At 31.9% G+C, this 16,462-nt stretch overlaps 1 protein-coding gene and 1 long non-coding RNA gene across 6 annotated transcripts in view; one reads left to right on the top strand and one right to left on the bottom strand.

Annotated features, from left to right (window-relative positions):
• LOC126814624 (CUGBP Elav-like family member 3-B) overlaps window positions 1-16,462 on the top strand; it is a 137,964-nt gene that overhangs the window by 86,117 nt on the left and 35,385 nt on the right. The gene's annotated exons all lie outside the window — the stretch shown is intronic.
• The window catches only part of LOC126814644 (uncharacterized), a 64,344-nt gene that overhangs the window by 33,690 nt on the left and 14,192 nt on the right, over window positions 1-16,462 (bottom strand). The window contains exon 2 of the long non-coding RNA XR_007677688.2: window positions 13,458-13,513. This is a non-coding gene — a long non-coding RNA (uncharacterized LOC126814644). The remainder of the gene's footprint in view (window positions 1-13,457; window positions 13,514-16,462) is intronic.

Genomic DNA, 16,462 nt, shown 5'->3' with positions numbered 1-16,462 from the left:
TATTTGTTTATTTTTTTGCAATGTCTATATTCTGTCTTTTCCATAGGTTTATCTTGCAAATTTTTTTTTTTGCGTGTAGTGCGGTCCTCCTGCATTTACAATTTAAGTTTCCTCAAATTAAAAGATAACACAATTTTTGTGGCCATGCTTTGTTGCAAGAATTTATTGAACCAGTGATTCAATTTCCCTGAGGTTAGTAAAACTATACCCTTAGAATCACAATTCTTTCCTCATCATGAAGTCTTCATGTTGTCTAATTAAGGCAAGAAACACTATTGGTCCCTTTCCAAATGTCATGACTACAGTCTTTATAAGGCTACCTGACCTTTTGCTCTAGTAAAGCAATGATTTAATAGAAAATCATGTTCACTAAAAGGAGAGCACGTCTGCAGTCATTCCATCTAGCTGCATTCAATCTATGACATGATCACACGCAACACTAAAATGGCTTCCAGTACTACTGGTGCACAAACCAGCTATTGGTGCAACAAATTGTAAACATCATACGAGTTCAAAGACACAGATTTATTCTAATGCATTGTTTGAATTTGCATAAGAATGCTTTGTAGATGCAAGAGGTTATGTCATAATTAGCATTATTATTGACCAAGAATGTTCCGAGAACTTATTCCAGAGACACATCGAGAAGGAAATTCCATACATTAGGGATAAAATATCATCTAATAACTTTCCTCATTTCTCATGCATAAAAAGACATTTTGATCCTTTTTTTTATCCCTGACTTTCATGCCATCTGTGGGTGCTTAATATCACCAACAAGATTAAACCCAAGAGAATACCTATAATATGTTAAACTTCTGCCATTGGTGTTCCACACTTTGACCTTTTGTCAGATATAAGTAATTATGGTAATATTACTACTGGGAATCAATTAAAGCAAGAATGCAATTTTGACCAATCGATTGTATTTGTCCTAAATTATATTTTAATAAAAGATAAGTAGTTATCTAAACCAGTTGTATGGATGGTCCAATATGTATTTTGTGCGTGTATATTGGCAGATTAAAGATACCTTCCCACATACAAAAATTAATGTGTAATTTGATGGTACATTTGAACTAACAACATATTTAGACTAATTAATCTATCAAATTTCACTCAAAATGTTTTAATCAGGAGAAAACAACCCCAAGCTGTAAAAATATATTTTAAGCAGCCTTGTTTATCAGCTAGTACATTTTGTTGTTAATTGCTGTCCCTTAACCATAAATATTGATGCCTAAGTAAATTCTTGGATTATCCTCTTCTAACTTATTTTTCTGCTGTTAAATCACAAAGTCTGCATGCCATTTAAATCGGTGGAAGCGGACGTAAAATACAACTAACTCACACACTTACATGGGTGTTTTTTCAGGCAATCCAGTATTTTTATACTAAGATTGGGTTTCTCTACTTTCCATAACCAAATTTGCCATACTAAGAAAGCATCTTTAACTTTAAATAAAAAAATATATATATTTTCATTAGGACATATGGCCAGCCTCACCATGAAACTGAAAATTAATATTTCTTTACAAAGGTACCCAATATCTTCATAGGACAAGGAAAAAGGTTCCCAAGCGTCTTTCATCTTGAATTAATCAATTTTTTCACTAAAAATATCTGTAATTGTTCCTTTAAACCTGGGTGGGGCTTGGTTGGGGAAATTCACTTTAGATCATAAGGTTTGTCATTGTGTCAAGTGGTTATCATCCCAAGCTTGTATAGGAGAGGCAATAGGGTTTTCTCTGGGACCTCCAGTTTCCTCCCACTGCCAAAACGACATAGTTTGTGTGGAATACATTAAACCCCAATCTCTCCCTCTCTCTTTCTCCCCTTTATACCCTCAATTCATTCTATTCCATACTTTATTTACTGTGAGTATAATCATCTATAATATTGAACTGATAAACTAATATATTAGTTGAAGGTTGAGAATGAAATGGGGTTTAACATCCTACTTTTCTGCACTGACTGGTGAAGACCGAGTTGAATAATGGAGATTTATCCTCAAACCGACAGTTTCTCATTTAGTCAAAAGTTAAAGACATGTATAATTTAAGACATAATTTCCTTTATTTGCATATGACATCTGCTTCCAGAACTATGGGAGCTTATTTATGCCAGAATATTCTGATAATGAAAAGATTCTAATTAGAGCAAAAGTGGGTGTTGTAGATGAAATTGGGTTGGAATTACCCAGAGGTTATCATCAAGCAGGAAGGAAGCCTCGATATTAATGAGGAGTTCTATTGGCCATTATTTTCATCAAATTGGTCTATCAATGCCAAGCAATTCTCCTTTACTGGTTTTTCATAATGTCTAAAACACTGGTGCCAAATTTTGTATGCATGCCAGCAATGCTTGGTGATTTTTCAGCACTCCCAATCTATAGTCATTATAAATTGTGTGACAGTGCATTAGATGAAGACCTTGTATTGATTATGTCTTATCTGCTAATCCGCCTGGTAAATTTTCTCACAAAGGTCAGGGACATTATTGATTGATGAATCTCTAGGCCTCATGCAATTGTTGGAAACTTCTTACATTTTTCCCGTAGATTTTTATGCTTTCCTATGCCGGTTTTAAATACATCAATATAAAGCCTTTATCCGAATGACAGCTTAAGGATATAGTCTTTAATAGGAAAATTATTCTTTTGTCGTTTTTCAAAGTTATAAGGACAAAGGAATTCCGTATTATGAATATCAAAATCGTTTTCGTTTCTGCTTTTTAGCATTTCTAGTTCAAGAAGTCAGCTAACTATTGATTTCTTCCCAAATATTGATTTTTATTTCTTCTTTGCCTTCCAAGTGTTTTAACTTTTTTTTTTCAACTTGACTGATGGAATTACAGCGAACTCACTTAAACCTTCCATTCGTTTCATTACATGACACCAACATAAGTGCACAAGTCAAGTTGTAATTTGATAACAATTCTTGACTTGAATTTAAAATAGAATGAAGCAACGGAGGCTGATGATGTCCTCCATATAAAAAAAAAATATTGTATTTGTTTCACTAAATGCATATTCTTATTTCAAATTCCAACTGTTAAGGATTCCATTATGTGCACACCAATGTGTACACGAATGTCATTTTTTGGACCATCCAAACCACTAGATGCTGTTTCTTAATTGCCAATCCCTCGGTCCTGCATCACAGACAAAGGAAAACCACGCCAGAAAATCCAGAGAATTTTCTTGACCAACACCAGGATCGAACTTGGGACCTTCAGGTTAGCGAGGCAGTGCATTACTCAGTGAGCCACAGTGGCTTCCTTAAAGCTTTTAATTGAGAGACCAGGATCTTGTAAAATAACAAATATAGTTTGATCTGAACACAAGATATTTCCCTAAAATTATGATTTTCCTAAAACTAAATACTGAGTGTAAATTACATTCTGTCACAGACTGTCCTGCAATGCAAAAATTATTTTTAACCATTTAATATACTGAAAACTAGAAAAATAAATCAGATTTTGTCTTGCAATGCCAAACTGTGTATGACATACTTAAAATATGCCTTGAGTGTTATTACGTCAAAAAATTATACCCTCTTGATTTACAACCACTAGATATAAATTACATTTAATATTGAAAGATAGAAAAATAAATCAGATTATTTGGAATGACTTGATAAATCTGATTTTTCCATTAATACTAATGTAATCATACAATTTATTGTCAAGAAAAAACCCACATTCAGTAGCATGCATAGGTTCTCGCCATTTTTCTGTATCAAATTACTGCGATACATGCGAAAGCCATATTTCATTGTCGTAATGCGGGAGGCAGTGGGGAGAAAAAGGCCCCCTGAAGGCGGGTTGCTAATGGCCAAGCCACATATAAACTAATGTCGCAGAGATTCATATTTAGAGGTAGCTGGTGTTCTGGAGTAATTTGCTACTGTTATCTTTTCTCATTAATAGTTAAAATAACCAGACACAATAAACACACACGGCTATCTGCCTTCATCTACTATTCAAATGGTTGATAAATCATTATCACGTCTACTAACTTTCACAGAAATGAAAATGTAAATTATGCAATTAACACTACATCAATTAGTTCACACTTGACCGGTAATTGCAATCCAAATACTCTCTAATTGTAAGCTGGTAAATTATGGTCTTGACTTGTGAGATTTGATAGCATTGACCACCTCCCTACCTGATCACCTTGTTGTTTAAGGTACCTTGGTGGCACACGACCACCATTGTCTAATAGAACAATGGGCACACAACCAATTTCATAGCTAACTGTGCAGGATAAGTTTACAGGTATTGGTGAAAACAATGGCCATGTGGTTTAACCCAGGTGTAGGCAGACAACCACCATTGTCTCACCTGGTCAGTAATTCCAAATGATTAGATATGACATCTGAACTTGGGACGGATTATGATTAAAGGTTTGCTGTCGGGCTTTCAGTAATGAAGTCAAATCATAAGCAAAGATATTTGTAAGGTGACCGCTCAAAGACTATTTATTTGTTAGCCAGACATGCAAAAGGATTTTTAAAGCCCCTCCATATGTTAGTTTTAAGACATGGGGGATAATTGATAGTTTTATCTTATACTAATGAGCTTATATCTCACACGGATGTTATTTTCATCTTTTAATGATACAGGAATATGAAACATGTCTCAGGTTAAAAGATAATAAAATATCTAATATACATTAATTAAAAGTTCGACAGCAAATGAGCTTCAGCTGGGTTTTGCCCATAAATTTGGTACATAATAAGTTCAGTGTACATAATTAAAAATTTTAAAAAAAAATGCAAATATCGAAAAAAAAATATGTTTATAGTAGGAAACGTTTTATCTGATGGGCTAGACATTTTGAAATGCATAATTTGGTCATCAGATTTATTCCTGATTATCTGGCCTTTGGTATTGGCAAATCTAATTTGTATCTGCTCTTTAATTGATGTGAATTAACTTAATCTAGCCTTCATTTTATTTGTTCTAATATCTTTTACCGCTTATTAAAATCAATTGGACAAATTTAGAATTTCTTTTTATTGAGCTTCTTTACTAGAGTATCTTTAAGGAACGAAATTAATATACTATTTCCAGAGTTCATTCAAGTGACATTATGGATATCAGATTGACTAATATCTGATTTCTCTTTGGGGTTTTTTTTTTCAATAATACCCTTGCCATAAACTGTCATAAGAAGTGACATGATATTTAGATTGAGATAAATATAGAGCTGTTAGTTTTGAGAAACAGTTCTGACATTTTTCTGTGAAACAAGTGATTATTACTCTGTCGGTGTTCGATATTGTTTATGGCATCCTGTGATTTTCCATTGAGTTAATTAGCGTTGAAAGGTTTAAGTCCTATGAACTTTACTCATTAACAGTCTAATGTTCCTGATTTAACATTGATCTGCATCTGTTTACTAATCAGTGCAGAACATATAAATAATACCCATCCCAAAATATAATACCCAGCTGCCTGTATTATTAATAACCAAGCTTAATGATTCAAATATTACATCAAAACAAAATTATAGCCAGATCATTCCTAATCCATGTTATTTGTGAGAGATGGTCATAATTCATGACCTCTGTGATGAGGATATATATATATATAGATAAATTGTTATTTACATAAATCTTCATCAGTATTGACCAGTGGTAATTACTGTTATGTTTTGTGTCTAGATAGTTTCCATTTTATATCTCAGAAAACCTATCTGGGCTCTTTTTCGGTACACATTCGAAAAAAAATAATTGTTTTTTATCTAGATAATTTCCATTTTATATCTCAGAAAACCTATCTGGACTCTTTATCGGTACACATTTGAAAATTGTTTTTTTTTGTATAGTTAATTTTTATTTTATATCGCAAAAATCCTGTCCGGACTCTTTTTCAATATACATTTGAAAAATAAAATACATATAGGGATTTAAAAGTCTGGTTGGTTTAGATTAATTCACCAGAGTAAAACTAAATGACCCCAGTTTGTCAAATCACTTATTAAAGAAATTTTTACTCTGTATTATTTATAGCTGGGCAAAGAAAAGAGAATTTCATAAGAATTATAAAAGCTAATGTCCTGTTTCTTTGTTTTGTCTCTATGGAAACAAGCACCTCAACTTCTATCAAATGTCAAGCTCTTGGTTTATGGGGTAATTCTAAAGAAATTTTCTGGTTATTATTATCATAGATACAACAAAATATTTAATGTTACTTTAAAATCAATATGTGAATTTTCTGTGTAAAGCTACAACTATTGTATTCTGTTGAACCTTATAAACATCAGGCTGGAGTGTTTTGTTTAGTTTTCCTGTTTTTCAGTTCTATTGAACAGTGACCGAAGACAGATCATTTATTTGATTGAAAGAATTTATCTTTTCAGAATCGACAAACAATTTATGTGCAAATAAATGTCAATCAAAGTTCTGAATATTTTTTTCAGTCATTTGTTTATTTAATGCAGTCTATATATTTGTATATAGCGTGATTAACAGTACACAAACCGATGCATTATTTGTTTAGAAATAAGGAAATTTTTTCATTTAAGACATATATCTTAAAGATTTTATTTATTTTGGATAGCACTAAAAACCAAGGTCCACCCATGTACTTGTTGGTGTGCATATAAAAACCCTTGACAGTTATAATTTGATGAAGAGTAACTGGAAAACAGTCCAAGCAAATTTCCTCTCCTAGAGTACCTTGCATGACATCCTCTATTAGCCCTGCAGGTTTAGAAATGTATGACGTTAAATCGCTTTTCATGTTTTTCTCAAAATACCTAAAAGCAAATGAAAAGACCTCTGAGAATAGGAGAGTTCCAAAAATGATCAACAAGCAGAATATTCCACAGATTACTATGCCTGAAATTGGAAAAATCAGACAACAGACAAAAATGATTTATGTTTCTTTTAGAAAGTTAGAGGACTTTGAGCCACAAACACAGTCCACAGATTATCTGACTTATTTTATAATAATGTAACAAAAAAAAATAAAAAATCAATTCATCATAAAAAGTCTGAATATTGTTCCTGTCTGGTACCTTCAGCCTATCAATTCAATAAATTTACTATTGAATTACTGTAATCTATCAACAATATCTTTTTAGTGAAATATTTTTGTGTGTTTAAGTTGGAGTTAACTGGCATTGTCTAACAGTAACGTGAGGATTTATCCATTGTGTGGGTGTTAGCAACATATAACAGATTACCATAACAGGTGATTGGGTTAACTGACACACGCCATATGGAATGCACTACCTGTTTTACCGGAGACAAGGAGCTAGAACAAAGGTTATCGAGTTTATTAAAAACTTTCACAATCTGATCATTTGAAGCTTCAACAAGCACATGGGACTATTTAGTTCTACATCAATGATGATCAATCTAAATATTGATGAGATGCTACATGTATCACTTGTATATATTTTAACTGCATAGCCTACGGCTTATTCTAAAAGCTTTTTTTGAAACAATCGAATTGCATGGCTGCATGTATAAAGGTGGAAACATTAGTTTTGATAATGTTGACCTAATAAATGTGAGGTATAAAAATCATTGTGTCATGAATGTTGTGAGTTGTGTCAATATAGTAATATTGATCCTCACTGCTAATGTGTTATCTTTATTCAATGCTTGCTTCATTTGTAAGTGTAATATCAGGCTAAAACTGTTTGTTTCAAGCTGTAATGAATACAAAAGGAACAATAATTGGACTCTTTGAGAGATATATTAAAAGAAAATCAAATACTGCTGTGTCCTAATCCCACACAGATTCCAAATGCAAAACAAGAAGATTAAAAAGTCAATTATTTTCTTTCTGCTATGTTAATTTATTTTATTAACAATACCATTTGACCCAAATTTATTCCATTTTAGCAGCTTTGTCAATTCAGAAATATTCAGAAACATGAATTTATTAAATTTTGCCACTGACTGTAGACACAATTATAAGTAAATGGTGATATGATCTATAGAGAGATGAATATAACTGGGACCCAAATTGATTATGTGTCGATTTGTTGGGTACCTCCGCAGATTGAGACAACTTGAGGTTGACCCAACAAAATTAACTTCACTCGAAGGAAGATATATTATAGAAATAACAAATATTATGTCTGGAGCAAAATAACCTGTACTATCTTTATAACATCATTATTTTCAAAGAATTTTTATTTTAGAGAAAAAGATGTGCATGAATTATAGATCATCCAATTGAATAGCCCTAGTCAGACTTTGTGTTTGAGCTTTTTTTATCGGTCAATATCTGCCTGACTTTGAAAATGTCAAACTGAAATTTCACCTGTCAGTCAACTTGTATGCCAGGAAATCCAAATATTTAATACCGGTATGTAATTACACTTCAATTACTAAAACAGAAATATATATCTTAATTATAGTTTTCAGTTACCGGTAATGTATATGTCATAACATGCTACGGGCGACTTGTAACAAGCCCGTGAAGAAACGGGAAGTGACGCCAAACATGACAAACACGAGTTGTCCTTCTATATAACAGACTGAACTAACGAGCGGTAACAGACAAACGATCGAATTTCATTTCACTGATAATTCCGTTGAAGTTGAAAAGTTATTATATGGGACGGTGAGAGGGTATCTCACAATGATCTCTGTGTTAAAATTATATTTGGGATGTATTTAACGAGCTCTATCACATATTTTATAATGACTGACACCAATATTGTCCTTTAAACATATTATCACTGTATTATTAGATGTTGTATAATCTATTTTTGTATGGATTTACATTCATGTATATATGCTTTTCCTAGTGGATGCTTATCTCAGTCGGATGCAGAATAGAAGGATGTTACACCCGATTTCATTTCCAAATGGATGGATGTAATATGCAAATCTGTAAATTGAAAACAGATTTTACTTAAAGCCAAATTATGCCAGATCAAAGATTAAAATAGATATGAAATGAAATGGGGTTTAAATGACCTACTTTTCTGCACCCAAAAGAATCGATCAACTGAAAAGATCAAAAGTACTGTTATTAAAGAACAGAACAATAATTGTCCCCAAAAATTATTTAAATCAATAAATTCTAACATAATAACAGTTTGAAATTTACATTTGTTTCTGTTGAGTCCACACTGGAAAGCAGAAATAACTGAAAAATATTGTACAAATTTCACATTTCTAAAATCGTAACTCGAACACACATCAAAAAAGCCAACAAAATGCTGCAGTTGATTAAGATCACTTTTTAACCTACTCCGAATGAGGCATGTATTATATCAAAATATAACATGCACATGGTATATATTATGAATAAAAACTATTCCTTTCATGCAATAAATTAAACACACATGTATACAAGCCCTAGTAACACATTGAGATGTTTTATATAAATTCTATTGAGAAGAACTACGATATCCTTGTAATTCCTACAGTAATTTGCCGCTCTTTTAGTATACTGAGCGAGACAAAGTCGACAGAAGCATATCATATGATAGATATTTATATAAACTATAGACCTCCAATTGCTCTTGTTATGATTTCAATAAGCGCTGGAATAACATATGGAATATTTAGTTACTTGCTAGGTTTGCTGTTATAAGCAATTCCGGTGGTAAAGAAAAAGGAAAAAACACACAGAAACATTGCATTACATGAAAGTTGTGATTTTTGACAAATCAACATACTTCAGTGGAAATATTTTTTGTGGATCTGTGTTTGTGCTGGTGTGGTATTGAGTGAATTTTTGTTACTTTCGGTGAAGATATAACAGGATGTATGGACACTATAAATATTGATATAACCTATGAACTTTTTATCCTAAATATTTAAAATATTTGTTTCATAATCTTCATACTTCTTTTGTACAAAATAACCCTGAGCAAGCAAGACATAGATATTTGAAATACGTTGGTGTCTAATCATCTATAAGAAATGAAGCAAATTCATACATGCCAAATTTCTTGTACACACAATTATTTTATGTTGGCATATAAAGAGAGAGAGAGAGAGAGAGAGAGAGAGAGAGAGGGGGGGGGTTAACATCCACTGACACAAACAAGGTGATTAACATATGGTTCAATTTTATTTCAATAATTGGCTTGCGCATAGGGGGTCTTTAGCAGTGACAGGGAACTGGAGGACCCAGAGAAAACCCACAATAACAGACCTTATGATCTAAAGTGAGTGCATTAAACCATGTTGGCATATAGAAGTGTAGTCTGTGAAGTACATGAATGTTTATCAGAATCTGTGTCAGATGTGTAAAGGTTTTTGAAATGTTTAAAAAATGTAATCTAAGATAATCACACATTCGATCCAGTGTTTGCCATATTTTTTTCTCTGTAGGGAAATCATGGAATAATGTCTTCAAGAAACATTTTTCTTTAATTAGTAGCAGAAAATTGTAGTCTTTTTCATTTAATATATTTAGCTAAATCATGGACATTGATGGGTTTACTTCCAGTTCCTGGAACAGGTTCTATTAGATGTATGATCACTGCAACCTCAACAATTAATTTCTATACATATATAACTTCAGTATGTTTCAACTAAATCAAATTATAAATAATTCTTTTTTACTATAAAAAAAATAACATTTAGCAAATCAAATTATTTTTAGTTCTTATGTAAAATTTAAGCTCATAGATCGTGACTCTACCTATAGACAGCCTTTAGGCTGAAAACAATGTCCTTTAAGTAAAGAGAGACTTATGATATTTCCTGCTGATTTATAAAATATAGCCACAACAATTAGATTTTCTGTTAATCGGGAACACCTGTTAAAATTATCCTTCTTATTTCTTCAGGAAAAAGACTAATTTAAAAACTAAAAGTACTTCGTTGTGCTGTTCAACAGCTTTCAGTTCTAAATTTTTAAGTTTTGAAATTTTAAACAAAACATTTTTCATGTGATTCAAGATATTTATTTATTAAGAAATGATATGAAATGAAATAAAATGGAATGGGATTTAACGTCCTACTCTTCTGCTCCCAACGGGCTAATTAAGACAGGCATATGCCATACAATGTGTTCTGAGGGAAATTTGGCCTGGACAGTGGCACTACAGCCTAAACTTATATCAAATTCCAACTGCTAATGTGTACATGACTATGACTAAGTATATGTCTAAAGTCTGTTACGTCCATGTTCGTAAGTGAGATTATCAAATAACTGGTCTGATTCCAATTTCTAACTCGTCTGAAACCAATTCTCTTTCAGTAGATAGTTGGAATTAAATAATTGGGATCAAAGATCACTACTCTAGATTCGGTCAAGCAGTGGCAGTACTCACTAATTTTTCGCTAGGTAGACAATCAAGTCTACGATGATGTTTAAAAATTGTCCATGTGACCTGCTTTAAGTCACCTGAAAAATTTTAAAAAGTCATCGTTTTAAATAGTTATATCTTTTGTATTTTGAAAAAAAAATAAATGCATAATCATTGGTTCATTGGTTCCATTTTATATGTTAACTGATTTTGTGGTATAACAATCTGAAGACAAAGCCAGTGTTAAGTTAACACAGTTAGCCAAAAATTAAACTACAAGTAATAATTATATTAATAGGTTACAATTCTATGGAATACAATTACTGTTATTACTACAAGTGGCTTCTCTAGTCTTTGTCACCAATTGGACTAATGAAGACAGACATACAACATGCAGTGTGGTATGAGGAAAATTTTGCCAGGAAAGAGTTTCTTACTACTCTTCACCGAATTCAAACTTTCAAAGGCTTTTACATACCATCTGAATGACTAGACACTGTTCCTTGCCAGGCCCTCTGTCCTACACAACTTACAAAGAAAAACCACAAAGGAAAATCCTAAGCAACTTTCTGGACCAATGCTAGGATCAAACCCCCAACTACTAAAGTCAGTGTCTTACTCACTGAACCATCAGGCTCTTTCTGATCTTTTAATCAAAAAAATATAATCATATAGAGCTTGTCCCACTACTGATCAAAATAATACATCTGATCAAGCCAATCCTGCACCTTATTTTGACCTAAATCAAGGAGGTTTTGCTCCCCAAAACACCAAAGATCCATAAAATATCTGCAAGACGTTATTAAAACAAAAGTACTAAATATTGTCTTCAAGATCAGAAAATATATATGTGGAAGATAACTGTCTGTCTATAAGAATAACACAATACTTATGTGTTTCATATATCCATTAAAAAATGGTGGCTCTGTTTGAAACAATAATATAATTGTTTAAACTCTTAAGATACACATGAAGTTGACCTTTCGATGTTCTTAATCTACGATTCTGATTCAATTTACATCTTTAATTCTGTCAAAACGAATTTACAGGAAATAAACTCATTTTTTATTATGCCAAGTTAAGGAATGATTTCCAGTGAAATAAAACAGGTATGTGAGAAAATTGACTTTACTTGAAACATTCACTCTGCATTATTACATAAAGTGTTTTGTTGTATTTAATTATTGAAACCTGGTGTCTATTTCTTGTAAATAATGTTACTAGGGTGTTATTCTTCAAATTCAATCTAGTTACCATCGATTTTAACTAAGACATTTTTATATGTGAATTTAGGCATTAATATGGTTTTCAACAACAGTTAAATAAAATGACTAAAAATTAAATTATGAAATACTGCATATTAAGGTTATAAAAATTACATTTTATTCAGTGACAACAAATGTTATTGTATATTTATAAAGGGGAGATATTTATACAGAAAATGAATACTAAAAAAGCACTTTGAGATTTAATCTGAAGATTGGAAGCATTTAGCCTGAAGCAACTGGTAAAGAAACATTTCTTGTTGGTGTAATATGATATGACCGACTTAGGAAAGAAAATTCCTGGCACTAAAAATTCACCAGCTTAGAAAATTATGAAGTTAAACTCCTATTTTAATTCATTACACAGGCCCTATATTTGATAGTGCCATGATGCCAGTTATTTATTCATGGAGCTTAATGTCGGCTTCCACCACCATTGATATCATAGAAAACCCCCATGGTGCTATAACACATCTTCTTCTACAAGTATGAACAAAACACATTGTTTAGGGTAAATAATCTATATGGCAAGAAATAAGCAGATTAATTTATCATGTGACCTTGTATTAATCCTTGCTCCTGACAGGTGATGAAGATGACAATTTGATACATCTAATTAGATGCTAATTAGTAAGGTTATACAGTAACTTAAATCTTTATTAGTAAGCTTATATAAAGGTAATTAGATGTAGAAATTCATCAATAATAATAATATACTATTTAATTATCAGTTTTATCATTTTGTAAATATCACAATATATAAAATACACCTATACATATTTATTTTTAATTCCAGCTATTACATATATAAATACACACAGGTTAAGAGACTGCCAGGAATTGTTTATGTTGATATCCACAGTAACAACAATATCATATACCTTTGTATGTTTATTCTAGATAAGATGAAATCATACAAATATCATGGTTCATATAGTTAAACTACATACCTGTAACAAGTGCTGGTCTCTCTCTCACATGCACACATCTGCTGTATAGTAATGGACTGAAAGAGAAACAATAACGAAAATAAAAGGCATACAAATTATCATTCAAATCTTTATATTTATTGTTTTGAAGTATTTTACAATAATTTTTGCTCTTTTTAGTTCAGTTTTGTTATAAATGCATTAAAGTAGCTACATATAAAATATAATAATTCATTTGCTCAAAATCTGCAATGAAAGCGGCAGATAGTCCTTTTTTTTAAATTTATGATTCCCGCCCCACCCATTGCCCCCACATGCTAAATAGATTAAAGTAGCTAAAGAAAAATATATAATTCATTTAATCAATATCAGCAATGAAAAGAGAAGATAGTTCTTTTTAACTGTGAAGGCTCCCTCTCTCCTCCCACTCCACGATTCCCCTATGTTAAAGAATCATGGGCCAGTTTCTGGGCATTTAGGATTCATTAACTATAGGCATATTTGGACTGGAGGATGTTTCATTATTGACTTATAGCACTGCAAACTCGTCTCTGGGAATTATCTGGATTTGACATTTTATTGTCAACCAGACATGGTATTACAGATGACTGAAACAGAAACCTTTGGTCTTCATTATTTCAAATAGATTTGTAGGGGCTCTATTGTCTAAAACCTTAAACAATGGTGTGTATACCCCCTAAGGACCCATGCCCTCCAACCATGTTGGATGAACTAACATTTAATCCGCCTTTGGAGTCTTAATTCCTCACTTGAAACTAAATATTGAATTAATTGAATGTTAGTTCTTGGTGTTACATGATTTAAGAGGAATCTGGGTAAAATCCAGCCCTAACCTCTATAATTGTATGTATTGTTTATATAAACATGTGTCAAACCCATTTATAAATAATTGCCTGTTCACCATTTTTTTTTAGCTAACAGATTCAGCTTTGTAGTTTTTTCCTCCCATTTCTTAATAATGAGAACTACATTACAAGAACAAAATTTTCTGAAGACGTAAAACAAAATTGTTGATTTTTTTTCATTAAACAAGAAAACTCTAGCAAGTTAAAAATAGTTCCAAGTCACTGACATATGACACTACTCAGCTACAAAAGAAAATTGTTAGAGGAAGTTCTATGAAAAAAAGATAATTTGGCTTAGTTCAACAAGAAGACCTGCTAATAGCGAAGGCAGGTGTTTACCACATCTGACGTCATCTTTTAACGGAGATCAATTATTGACCACTGTGTATACAGCCTTGTTTATCCCCTTATTTTACACGACCCGATGTTTGCTTCAGATCAATCCAAATTTGCCCGACATGGTCAATGGGTCTGTGAACAGTGGAGAAATCAAACTTTTTCAAACAGTTAACAGTTAAAATATGATCCCAAACAAAAACATGCTTTATTGGTAACGTGTTTTTTGTATTTCAGCATATTATAACTATGTTATTGAACTTTAGGTTCCTGTGAACGATAGATACTATCTCAGCTGTAGTAATTAATCTTCAAGATCTAGCATTCAGATGAAATGTTTCTTTAAAAAAAGCACTTAAAGCATGTAATTTATGGATTTGGTTGTTAAGGACTTGAACAATATTTATTCAAGATCTAACATTACAGAATTAGCAGAATTATTGAATGAAATGATGTGAAAAAACAGTCAGGCTTACATTAGGCAAATGGAAAAACATAGTAAGCGTTTTATATGGCACATGATACAGTTAGCAGTATGCAAAAAAATACAGAACAGAACGATCCTTTTATATAAAAATAGCTATTTGATTGATTGTTATGTAAGAATAATATCTGGAAGCATAATGTGCCAAATAAGAACTCTGCCAATCTAAATTCATCTTTAAACAGTAAAGAAAAGCTTGGGTTCATCCATACATTTGTTTCAAATGAATAATAAGACATTTAAGCTGCTCCATATGGACTTTTCTTTCAATATTTTATAAATATATAATTCATTACCATGGAAACCATAGATTATATACAGTGATTTCTTGTGACATTTAACAGACACTGTCATGTTAGGTCTGTATGACAAGGCAATCCATGTCTTCATGTAATTTTATTCAAACAAAAATCAAATCATGGAACAGACACCTATACATTTGTTGGTTTTTTTTAGACCTTGGTTGTGACATCAGGATCTGGATTTATATCTCTGAGCACCTTAAAAAATGTCTTTCTTTTGGCCTGTGTATGCTCATGTAAATAGTTTATTTTGTTGGTTCGGGTTTATTTGGTGTGGCTTAAGGTTTAACCCAAATTTTTAATTTATGGTACCTAGGTAATTAACAGAATTCAACTCCCTGTCAGCCTTGAAAATTAAATGTTGTCACTAAAATGCGAAGCCATGGTGCAGAATAGTTCAGTCTGTTTCCCCTTGTCAGAGGTGCAGGATGGAGGGTCTAGCCAGGAGCAGTGTCTAGTTGTTCAGTTAGCACTGAAAACCGAGGTCCTATGTACACATTGGCATATACGTAAAAGAACCTTTGATAGTTAGAATTTAATGAAGAGGGAGCAGAAATGCTACTGTTTGGGATGAAATGTTCCTCAAAGCAGACTACATAACCTATATCCATCTTTAATAGTCCAGTTAGTAATCATTTCTTTGCAACACCATGGTATATGACTTATAGAACCGGTAGTGTTATTGTCTGATAGTACAAAAAATGAGATAACATCTGTTAATACTACATACAACATAGTATATTACTGATGCTATTACAATATACACTTCCTATAATAAACAAACAAAATCAACATCCTGCTCAAAACATATTATCTCTACATAAAACACCAGACAACAATAAAACTATATGTACTTACATCTTTTTATCTCTTTCTTAATGATGCAGAGAAAAAAAATATACAAAACCTAATGCTTGTTCATCTGATCATTACTAGCCAGTATATTAACTAAATAATACACAACTATACATAAAATACACGAGAGGAATTGTAATTTATATCTCAATGTACATTTCGGTTTGTACATAACAACAATTG

This window comes from Patella vulgata, chromosome 3, assembly GCF_932274485.2.
Source record: "Patella vulgata chromosome 3, xgPatVulg1.2, whole genome shotgun sequence".
In the NCBI taxonomy this organism is placed as follows: domain Eukaryota; kingdom Metazoa; phylum Mollusca; class Gastropoda; family Patellidae; genus Patella; species Patella vulgata.
Note: the sequence above shows the minus strand (reverse complement) of the source record. Positions and strands in the feature narration are given on the sequence as shown.